General features: G+C 31.4%; 1 long non-coding RNA gene across 1 annotated transcript; it reads right to left on the bottom strand.

Moving 5' to 3' along the window:
* Positions 1-703: 703 nt before the first annotated feature.
* On the bottom strand, positions 704-4,585 carry LOC123688630. The gene is made up of 3 exons (XR_006750074.1): positions 4,427-4,585; positions 3,544-3,610; positions 704-1,920 (listed from the first exon to the last, which is right to left on the bottom strand). It is a non-coding gene; the product is annotated as an uncharacterized LOC123688630 (long non-coding RNA).
* Between the last annotated feature and the right edge of the window lie 6,029 nt (positions 4,586-10,614).

Genomic DNA, 10,614 nt, shown 5'->3' with positions numbered 1-10,614 from the left:
GAAACCAAAATCATACAGTGGGTTCTACTCTGGTTAGTCAACCCTTCAAACCAACAGGGTAGATCTAGGAGTGTTTGTCCCGGCAACTTGTCAGTGTCTTCATCGAGCATAAATGAATGAGCGTTCATTCATTTACACCCAATTACAGACGTCATCGAGCCAAACCATCTTCAATTTCTGCTTGTTTTGGGGACCTACGTCAAGGAACACCGGTCAGTACAACCTTGGTTGAAGTATTAATTCGAACTCCCATCCATCTTCAAAACGCCAGTTTCTTTCTTCTTGTCATCACGAAGGGGTAAGGAAGAAGAGGGATGATGGAGAGAAGGGATGAGAGGGTTTAGGACACTTTTTTCGTAGCTTAAGGATTAGAAAAAAAGTGGCTCACGTAGGCAGGTTCGCATACCTGAAGAAGACATATCCACAACCAGGACCGTTGTTGAAGTCAACCCGTTACCTCTTGAACAGTTATTGTGGTTTTACACTCAATCATCATCATAATATTAAAATTCTGGTATGTATCTAGCAAAAGGTTGATCATCCTCATTCTCTGGACTTCGTAGAATCACCACATTGTATTGTACAAATTATGCAAGAGGTTCTACATTCTGCGCCTCAATGATGATCCATCCTTTTGGTTTAATGTCTTACAATCTAATTCATTCTAAGTATATGAATCGAAAATCTCATCATCAACTTCTCAGTATCAACTACAGTTTGAAGGTCTCTTCACTTAATCTTCTCATCAGGAAAATCTTCTCTGGAAACTGGAAGGGTTCTGTTTTCTGGATCAAAGGATTGTTCATCTTTTGGAACCTTGCAAGTTAATTTTATCGTATGCAAGCATTCCTCTCTTCTAAGACTTCCGATATCCTTTAGCACGCTCCTATTCCTTATCGCTTCATGGTTTCAGCTTCCGGTGAGGGGAAGGATTGTTCATCCTGATCCCTCTGCACCTACCATCCTTATTTTTGAATCAACCAAAATTTTGAGGTTTCTTCACACTTTTTGGAACTATATAAATCTTCTCTGGAAACTTTTGCCGAACCATTTGAAGGGTTCCGTTTCCTGGATCAAAGGATTGTCCATCTCTTGGAACCTTGCAAGTTCATTTTATCGTATGCAAGCATTCCTCTTCTGAGACTTCGGTATCCTATTTCAGTTTTTCTCCAAGGCACTCGAATTCTTCTTAAATCACCTAGACATATTCGCTTCATGGTTTCAGCTTCCTGTGAAGGAAGGATTGTTAATCCTTATTCCTTCGAACGACTTAGTTGAGACGTATGAATTTGAGATTTTGATTCTTTCAGCCAGCTTCTTGTATGGGTTCCATTGTCTTAATTAAGACGTTTAAATTAAACTACTTATATCTAGAATTGCATCTGCATAAATTCAGCTTCGCAATTTTAATTCAGTCATTGTTTGGGATTCTGTCTCGAGCTTTGTCTAAATATATTTGTTCGGCTTCCCGTATACCAAAGATTTGTGATCCCTCTTCTGAAGCACTCGCATCTTGTATGTCGAAGGCTACAGCATACCACAAGGATCCAATAAACTTCAAAGATTCTGCTTCCAGTAGATCGATTCTGCTTGTGCTTTACCAATATACGTCTTGAAGGCAGCGGCTATATACAATGGAAGGGCTCACACTAAAGTAATATGCCTTTATCCTGAAGGAGATTGCATCCCGTATGGTGATGAAGGGCTCAGGTACTTTCAGCGTACAGTATAGACCAAAATGAAACATATTGGAAATCCTCGGCCAAATATAGATGAAGAAAGCTCAATACTTTTTTTTTTTTAATTTTTCTATTAATAATTGAAAAAATTTTTTTTGCCAGTCCTAGTTGAAGTCATCCTGCTGCATTGTTATTCCATGATAAAGACCCTCCAGATAAACTGGCGTCGTCCTTCAAAGTCCTATAAAAAAAAATTATCTTTAACGGACGATGCAGGTAGAAAATATTGAAAGAATTCTCAATTTCAATTAATCAATCAGGTTTCATGAAAAAATCCAAAACAATGAAAACATTGAAAGTTATGTTAGCTATACTTGATAATCGAAGCTTGAATTCCGACAGTTTTGAATTTCCAATTCTCGCTATTGATGGACATTTTGTGAAGGCTATCGGTTTTTAGACCTTTGAAATGCCGCGGGTCTGAAAGTTTTTTTTCAACAGTACAGTAATTAATATAATAAATAATCTTAACAATAGCATAGGTTTAACATTCCATAAATATCACCGAAGAACGATCATATTGCCCGATAGACTTCATTTTAATTTAATTTTTCTACATTCATGCAAAAAGCAAAACTTTATTGAACTATATTTAGTGGAAAATGAAGTTCTTTATTGCATTGGTGCAATAAAGTTTTTATTGCACTCATCTGTCATTCTACTTCATCGTGCTGTCATCAAGACAAACAAATATTTCAGCCTGAAGGAAATAACGATGTACAGTTACCAAGTACTAGTACGTTTACAGCAGTAACAAATCAAGAAGTGGATTTAAAAAGTACTTCACTACAAAATATTCATATTGAAAATTGCACCAATTGTTCATTCACTTTCAACATAGAGGGTAAAAATAAAGTTTGAGTTAAATTGTTCGTATAACGTATTAGTTCCTGTTTCAATGCAAATCGATATTAATAATAAAGTATTCAAGTTGCGCTTTTCATTTTCCTACACCTAGTGCCGCACCTCAATAGATCATTTTCTGCTTTTGGCATGAACGTAGAAAAAATGTTGTATGCAACTCGTGCAAAAATTGTTTATTACACTCGACGTGTTGTCCAACTCGGCCTAACGGCCTCGTCGGCCAATTTTACGTCGAGTGCAATAAACATTCACCTTTTGCACTTGTTGCATAAATAACTATTATTTATTAAACCAATTTATGATAGTATAAGAATGTTTTTAACATGTCGGAATGCCTGAAACGTATACAAGAAAACGGTTTGTTTATATAATCGTAAAAAGAAATATTTTGAAAAAAAATACCGAATCCTAAACAAGAGCAAACCAAACATAAAATTCCTATCTCGAAGTTGGAAACAAAGATATTTATTATTTTCTGTGCATATTGATATAAAGAATTACGGAACATGAAATAAAACTAAATTTTGCAAGTTCAGTCCTACTCGTGGTTTTTCTTATACACGAAATTTCTATTTTTGAAGACGCTGTCGAAATTTTGAACGAAGCTTGCTATGATTTCTGCACATCCTGAACTTATTTACGATAGAACATGCAGTTTCGAAATTACCAAGAAAAAAATTTCAAACCAGCCATATTTACGGAACCCATACTCTGATTTTTGCAATTAACGAACTTGACCACGGTTCAAATTTAAAAATTACATCAGAAAATGATCATCGAAATTCAAAATTCAAGAATTACATCAGAAAACATAATGGAAATAAGGTAATTAAAGAAAATGAAAAGATATATCTGCCTTTCAATAAAATCAACTTTTCTTAGAATTGAGAAACCCGACGGAAAAGTCAAATATGTATTTATAGAAAAATTTGTTACTCACCATATCAGTATTTGTAAGATGTTGTGTAGCTTCCATGCAGTCAAGTTAATAACCACGTTGATCGTATCTGTAAGGAAATGAAGAACATTAGAATGTGGTATGATTCAACAAAAAAAATCTCAGAAATTTTAAATGGACTTGATGCTTTTACTACCTTATTAATGCAATTTGTAACAATTCGGTAGTAGATAGTTATTACAAATTTCATATTTCTTTAACTAGCAATAAATGGTATTTCGACTATTTAAATCGAATGCAATTTTTTTGTTTTCAAAAATATAAATAAATATAAAATATGAAGTAGTAACTGATGAAAAATTTTTCTCTGTAATTATAAGTTTCAACTGCAATCTTAGCTATGTTTGAAAAATATGGACTGACGAGTTTGCGAAACTAAATATTAAATTCAATTTAACCCTATGCAGCCAAAAAGAAATTATTATTTTATAATAATTAATTCAAGATAGGTAAAATATTTCAAGATAGCAGACGCCATTTTAGTTAATCGCGTTCCTCGAACTTCGATGGCAAAAACTAAATTATAATTTAGAAAACAATCAGTCAAAACGATATTTCTTCCAAAATTTAAGTACAACAGAAAATCCAAAACAAAAATATATTCGCTTATGAAATATAAAAATAAAATTCGGTAATAGCTACAATATTTCTTATTTGATTTAATTCAACACAGAGTTGTGTAAAATTGATTGACATTATTCTATTAGGAAAATAGTCCTGAACAACGGAAAATTATTTCATAATTCAGAAGTTGCAAAATAAAATAGATAAAAATTTAGAGTTGCAGTAGGTCAAGTCATCAAGAAATTTAAAATAAATTCAGTATTGGGTAAAGTCATGCAGAGTTGGCAAAAGAAGAACTTACCATGTTGTTACGATGATACGACACTGCTACCAATGCAGCTACAGGGTGACTTGAAAAAGTTGGCTTTCACGATGAAATTTATACCCGGTTGAACCCTGTGATTCTGCGCTGTACCTACGCGTCCTTACTTAACATTAGTCACGTTAGGGTGCTAAAACATAGGCGTAACTTCTTCTTGAGTTGAAGGATTTCACATGCTAAAAATTTCTGTCGAAAATTATCATTTTTCACACCTTTTCAAGTATCTCATTTTCATTATCTCAACGCTTCACCATCAAAATTAGTGAACATGGCCTAAATCTACTTTACTCATTATACAGTATGAAAATTTTAAGTGATCAGATTGGAGTCATCAAAGATATTCATCTTTTTTCAAATTCACTTAATCTTTGTGATTAGAATTGTTATTATTCTTCCAATTATTCATGTACGTTTTCCCAATATTGTGTATTATCAAATTAATATCAAAAAAGTTAAATGAATTGGTTTGATTTGATACATGAATTGTTTAATATACAGGATTGATTCTTCTTACTCAAATTCAAAAACTTAAAATCAGGAACTCTTCATTTTCTAACAAAGATATACATTTAAATATCCTAGGTAAACACTTTATCATAAAAAAAGAGTTATACCATATATATCATCATTAATTAACCAGGATTTAATATTTATGTAGTGATAAAAATCACACGTCTAAATTAAAGTGTTCACGGTTATCGAAATTGTTGGAAAGTAAATTAGATTTCTGAAATGGAGAAATATTAAATCGAAGAAATATTTCGTTATCTCAATGAATATATATTCACATAATAAAGCATACTATTATTATTCACTAATTCAATGGAATAATAAATATATACAAAACATCAAATATGCCAACGTGAGAGACTAAGCGAAAAAAACCATTGTTTTTTCTCATAATATAATAATAATAATGAATAAATTGTTTGACGAATTGCATTTTTCAAGAAATAATAACAGATCCGCCTAGAGTTCATAATCACATTCAGAAATAAAGAAACAAAGTAAATAATTTATATGACTCTATCTATAATATTAAATAAGAAATGAAAAAAAAATTGTGACTAGTAGTTATTAGTTTTTTATATAGAGAGTATTGTTATCAAGGAATGGCCAACACAGTAATAATTTTAATGTTTAAACAATCCGAATAATAAAAATACGAAACAAATAATAATAATAAGAAATAAAATAATAAAAGCAAAGCATATATTATGAAATAGTTACAAATATTATGGCCAAATAGTGAAAATTTTTTCGAAAACGAAATGGTGAAACGCCACTGCCTTATTTCCCTTCACTCCCCCGAAATTGCATTTCTGTTTTGGATATTGACGAGTAGAATGACTATACCTCTCCCCTCTACCCTTGGCATAGGGCTCAAGGCCATTGAAGGGCGAATTTTCTAGCCTAGCTACTTTCTCTTGGGTGAACAACAAAATTGTTATGGCAACGCTTCTATGGATCCAGTGGCTTCCGCACATTTTTTCTGCAGTTTCCATTGAAACTAGTGAATTTATTCTTGATGAATAACACAAAATCCACTTATTTTTAAGTTTTGAATAGTATTCTTATCTGAAATTTGATAACTTAGGAACCAGTAGGAGTGTGAAGTTAAAAAGCAAGATAACAATTGAGTACTGTACGATCATAAGAACAGAAATCCTTCAAAGAAGTTTCGGAAAAATAAGAATGAATTCGAAAAAGGAATGAAAAGCCAAAAAAACGGTAAAATAGAGAAATATGTTGATAATGATTCAATAATAAAATGAATAGAGAATATCATACATCCAACAAGGTAAATAATGCATAATGATTCAAAACACTTAGAACATATACCAAAAAGAATTAATTAACTATAATCAAAACATCACACATTTAAGGTTTCCTATTTGTACTGGTTTTTCCTATTTTCAAGTCGAAACTAATAAATGATATCCTAATTATTAAGAGCTTCTACCCAGATGTTCCGAATTGCAGTTTCAGCAAGATGACATCTGAATTTTTAAAAATTAAATAAATTTTTTCAAATCCTGAATCAAATACGTTAGGATGCACTTGGAAAAATTGAATCAGAATTAAAAATATTATAGGTTTTTCCTAGAATCTTTTTCAATCTATTGTGAATAGTTTGTGCCTACGCCAATGAGTTATCTCTGAGTTGGGAATGATACTTCCTGACCATGGTTCATAGTTTTTGTACGAATATACAGCTGTCCCAAAACATCACAATTATAATCAAACAATGAAACAGTGGAAAAAAGGTTTCTGTTTTTTCATCATATTAGGTACTTTTACCTCTTTGATTCAAGTTGATAAATCGTTCCAAAGTTTTATTGCTGGTGATAAAACTTATCGAAACCTCCTGTTAGCTACCAAATAAGTGCAATGATGCTTTCCCAACAATAATAGATAATAAGGAATCTCGAAAAATAAATTGATATTTTTAAAAATTGAATACACAATATCCAAACAGAATTTGAAGATTATTTTATGATATCTACTAAAGATATACATTTGCAAGAACTTTCGTATACTTAGTTATTCTATAACTGACAATTTGAACTGAATAATTTAATTTTTGTTATTAGAATTATTAGATAAATATGAGAAAATAAGCGAATAAGCTTTATCATCTTATTTCCACTTTTTACGTCTAAATTTTCATTGCACTTATAGTGCCATAAAACTTTCATATCACTTGGATTTTTATAGGTTTAGTGATTTATGGCAAACATAAATATCAATACTTGTCAACGCTTGATCTGGTCAAATTTTTCCTCAGCATTTCAAAAAATTGCATATTCCATATTATTTACAAGTATTGAATTATGAGATTAAGTATTGAATCAAATTGGCGAATTTTCGAATTTTTGCAAATAGTGTTATTTTCACCTAAAGTGCAATAAACTTTTACTTCTTGCTCTTGTGGCATAAATAACTATTGTTCTCAGAATTCTGTAATATTGGACAAAATTTTAAGGGGCCTTTTTATTACGAAAGAACTGGAAGAGTCTGAAATAATTTTTAGTTGAAAAAGGAATAAAAAGAAATTCCTTTATCGTTGACAAATATGAGGAAAAAAATATAGATTAACTGCTTATCTACATTATCTATATGAATATGTCTTTTTTATTCCTACAACTTCCATATTGAAGGCAAAGAAATCGAAAAAAATAAGTGTTCCAGAATTTTGATTAAGCTTTGTGTAATTTTTCTGTATTTGGGAATTGAGAAACTCGGTTTTAGTCTACGTAGATTATTCTACGATAAAAGAAGAAATATAGTAAACAAAGGAACAAATTTGCAGCTATTTGGGCCATCGTTGTCCCAACAGATCGCTCCAATATTTCCTGAAGATATCAGCATTTGTCGAATATTGAGTCAAGAATGGGTTCAACGTTATCTAAGATTAGTTAACTAATGACGTGGTCAAATTCAATTCTGTATGTCCGTTCGAAAACTCTCGAAAAAAAAAACTCTCGAACAGAAAGAACTAGAAACTTGAAAATTTCAGAAAAGATTCAATTCTTCAATGCCTCGCTAAAGCTTAAGAAATTCATGTTTTTAGAGCCATATAAATAAATGCATAGTAATAAAATAATCAGTCAACAGAACCCCCAATCTAGATAAACTGAACAACAAAAATAACGACATGATAATACGCATCTCATATAGGTACATATTTGTGCATAAAGTTGTTTGGTCTCCAAGTGCGCAATAGGTGCATAAATGAATGATCTTTGAAAAGCTCGTGACTCAAATTCATTGCCTTTTCTCGATTTCTTTCAATTAATCTCAAGAATACTGAATCTGCACGAACTGCAGTATTGTGTCGAAATTGATTGTGACTTTAGGGACAGGCTGTATAGAGAACAAACAGAAACATAAGCCCAACGTGAATGCAACCTTTCTTCCCCTCTACTCCGATAGAACATTCTAGCAAGGGCCAAGGGGATGCTATTTATTTTTCTGACGGTTTGCAGGCAGTAGAATCTCCCAAAATTAAGGTTTTCCATCTCACTCACATCTATCCCAAGGGCAAGGAAGAGGGAAAAAAAATCTATATAGCAGCCCGCACAATCTCCAAAGGCAAATAGGAATATTCCATTCAGAAATATTTTTGAACTATCTATCGAAATCAAATTCAAAATAATATGATTCAAATGAGCCCAAACTTGATAAATTTATTTCAATACAAATATCAAATTATTACAGTATTGTTTAAAACTTTCATTTTCGAATATATCTTTCGATATATACTGCTCTTCGAACTTTCGAATTTTTCGAACAACACACGTATACAATAATGTTCTGAAATGTGTGTATATAACAAAATACATGAAAACACATAGGTATGCAGTTTTTGTGGTTTTTTTTACATTACTATGCTACGATGATTTCAAATATTAGATCGAATCGGTCTTCACTTGATAGAAATTCGTTCTAAAATTGAAACTAATCTAAGTATTTCCACTTTTTAATTAATTTAATTTAATATCATTCATTCGATAAACAAATTTCTTCTATAAACCTATATATTGAGTGTATTATTATACGATAAGTGAATTTAAACAAGCCGAGTATAACTATGTCAAAAGTACCGGAAATTGGTAAAAAAAAAACAAAAGTATGTATATTACTTCGGTTTTAAAAAGAGGAAAAAGTCGGTGAGAGTCATATCAGGAAAATGAGGTGGTTATCAGATAAGATACCTTTGACGGGGTTTTCGAATAAATTATCAAAAATGGTCGCATTCCTGAAAGATTGAATTCTAGACAAGTAATTGAACATAAAATACATACTTAATTTGAAATTTTAGTATATATGTACACGCTAATCTTGTAAACTACTGCAACATTTTTCTCAGATAGGTTGAGATAAGCTTAGAGAAATATTTGGGTTTTATTTCTTGGAATGTAAAAGATGTATGTAGTAGGTAAGAGAAAAAAGTTATCGTCGTTTCAAGATAGTATTATTTGCAACTACCCATCTGTAATAAGTTATACATCCTTAATCTCTTCTGTCGAAAAATCTTTGGGACTTGATTTTTTTCCTGGTAAAGTTTGCATCTTTTTTCGTTTTGAATTCATAGCCAAACTCAGTGAACTTATTGTCAGTCAATCCTTTTACAGCTTAGAGGAATTTTTTGCAGAAAAAGTTTGATATGAAAGTTTTGATTTTTAAAATGTTTTTTTTTTTTTTGTGAACTAGGTACATGTTACTTTTTCCTTTTTGTTATGACTTTTTCTATACCTTGTTGGTCGATGGAAAATAAAGAAATTCTATTCTATTCTAACGAGCTCATTTGAAAAGGAAGTTTTGGTATTGATCGATTATTCTATCATATTCTTTGAAAAACTTTTCTTGAATCATCAGTGGTCTTCCAAGAGGATTTCACATTGGATTCTATTCTTCGTCGTTTTTCTTCTTCATATTGAAATAGTCTTCTAATATTTCTGAAAGTTTTTCTGGAGTTGTTTCACGATCTAAGGAGCTAGTATTTTCTGTTCAGCATTTAGAGAAATTCCGAAAACTGCTTCCATACAGACATTCTTGTTTTCACCAGTTTGGCAATTATATTTCGAATTCCTTTCGAAGAAATATTTGAGAATCTATATTTTCCCTGGTGCCTCATTTTTCGAATGATGAACAACAAATACGTTCATAATGAGATCTTCAATTACTATTTAACAAATATTTATTTCCCGAGCTATCTTGAATTTGAGAAATGTCAAAATTTTATCGCCCACTTGTTAGTTTTGCTGGCTTTCAAGTTTTATGACTGCGAAACTAGCGTTGCCATGCGAACTTTCTCACTAAAAATGAGGAGTGAAGGAGTGGATGTAAAAAAATTTAATGAAAAGTATTCGGCGAGATTCGAACTGAGGGTCATTACATTTGAAATCCGAATGGAAATTTCAAAATTTCATATTATAGCAGAAAAGGCTTTGTGGTAAAAAAAACATTGAATTCAAAATCATCGTATAGCAATACGTTTTCTCATTTTATAATTAGGTAGGTATGTGTTCTCAATTTCCGGGGAAACGAGTTATTAAAAATTTGTTCCCATGATTTTTTTTGCCTTCATTCATGGATCATGGGTCTTCTCTATCTATAGAACGCAACAAATTTTCGTACAAAATATAATGCAAATTTGAATT

This window comes from Harmonia axyridis, chromosome 1 (genome assembly GCF_914767665.1).
Source record: "Harmonia axyridis chromosome 1, icHarAxyr1.1, whole genome shotgun sequence".
In the NCBI taxonomy this organism is placed as follows: Eukaryota; Metazoa; Arthropoda; class Insecta; order Coleoptera; family Coccinellidae; genus Harmonia; species Harmonia axyridis.
The sequence above is the reverse complement of the archived record's forward strand: the minus strand, read 5'-3'. Positions and strand labels throughout refer to the sequence as shown.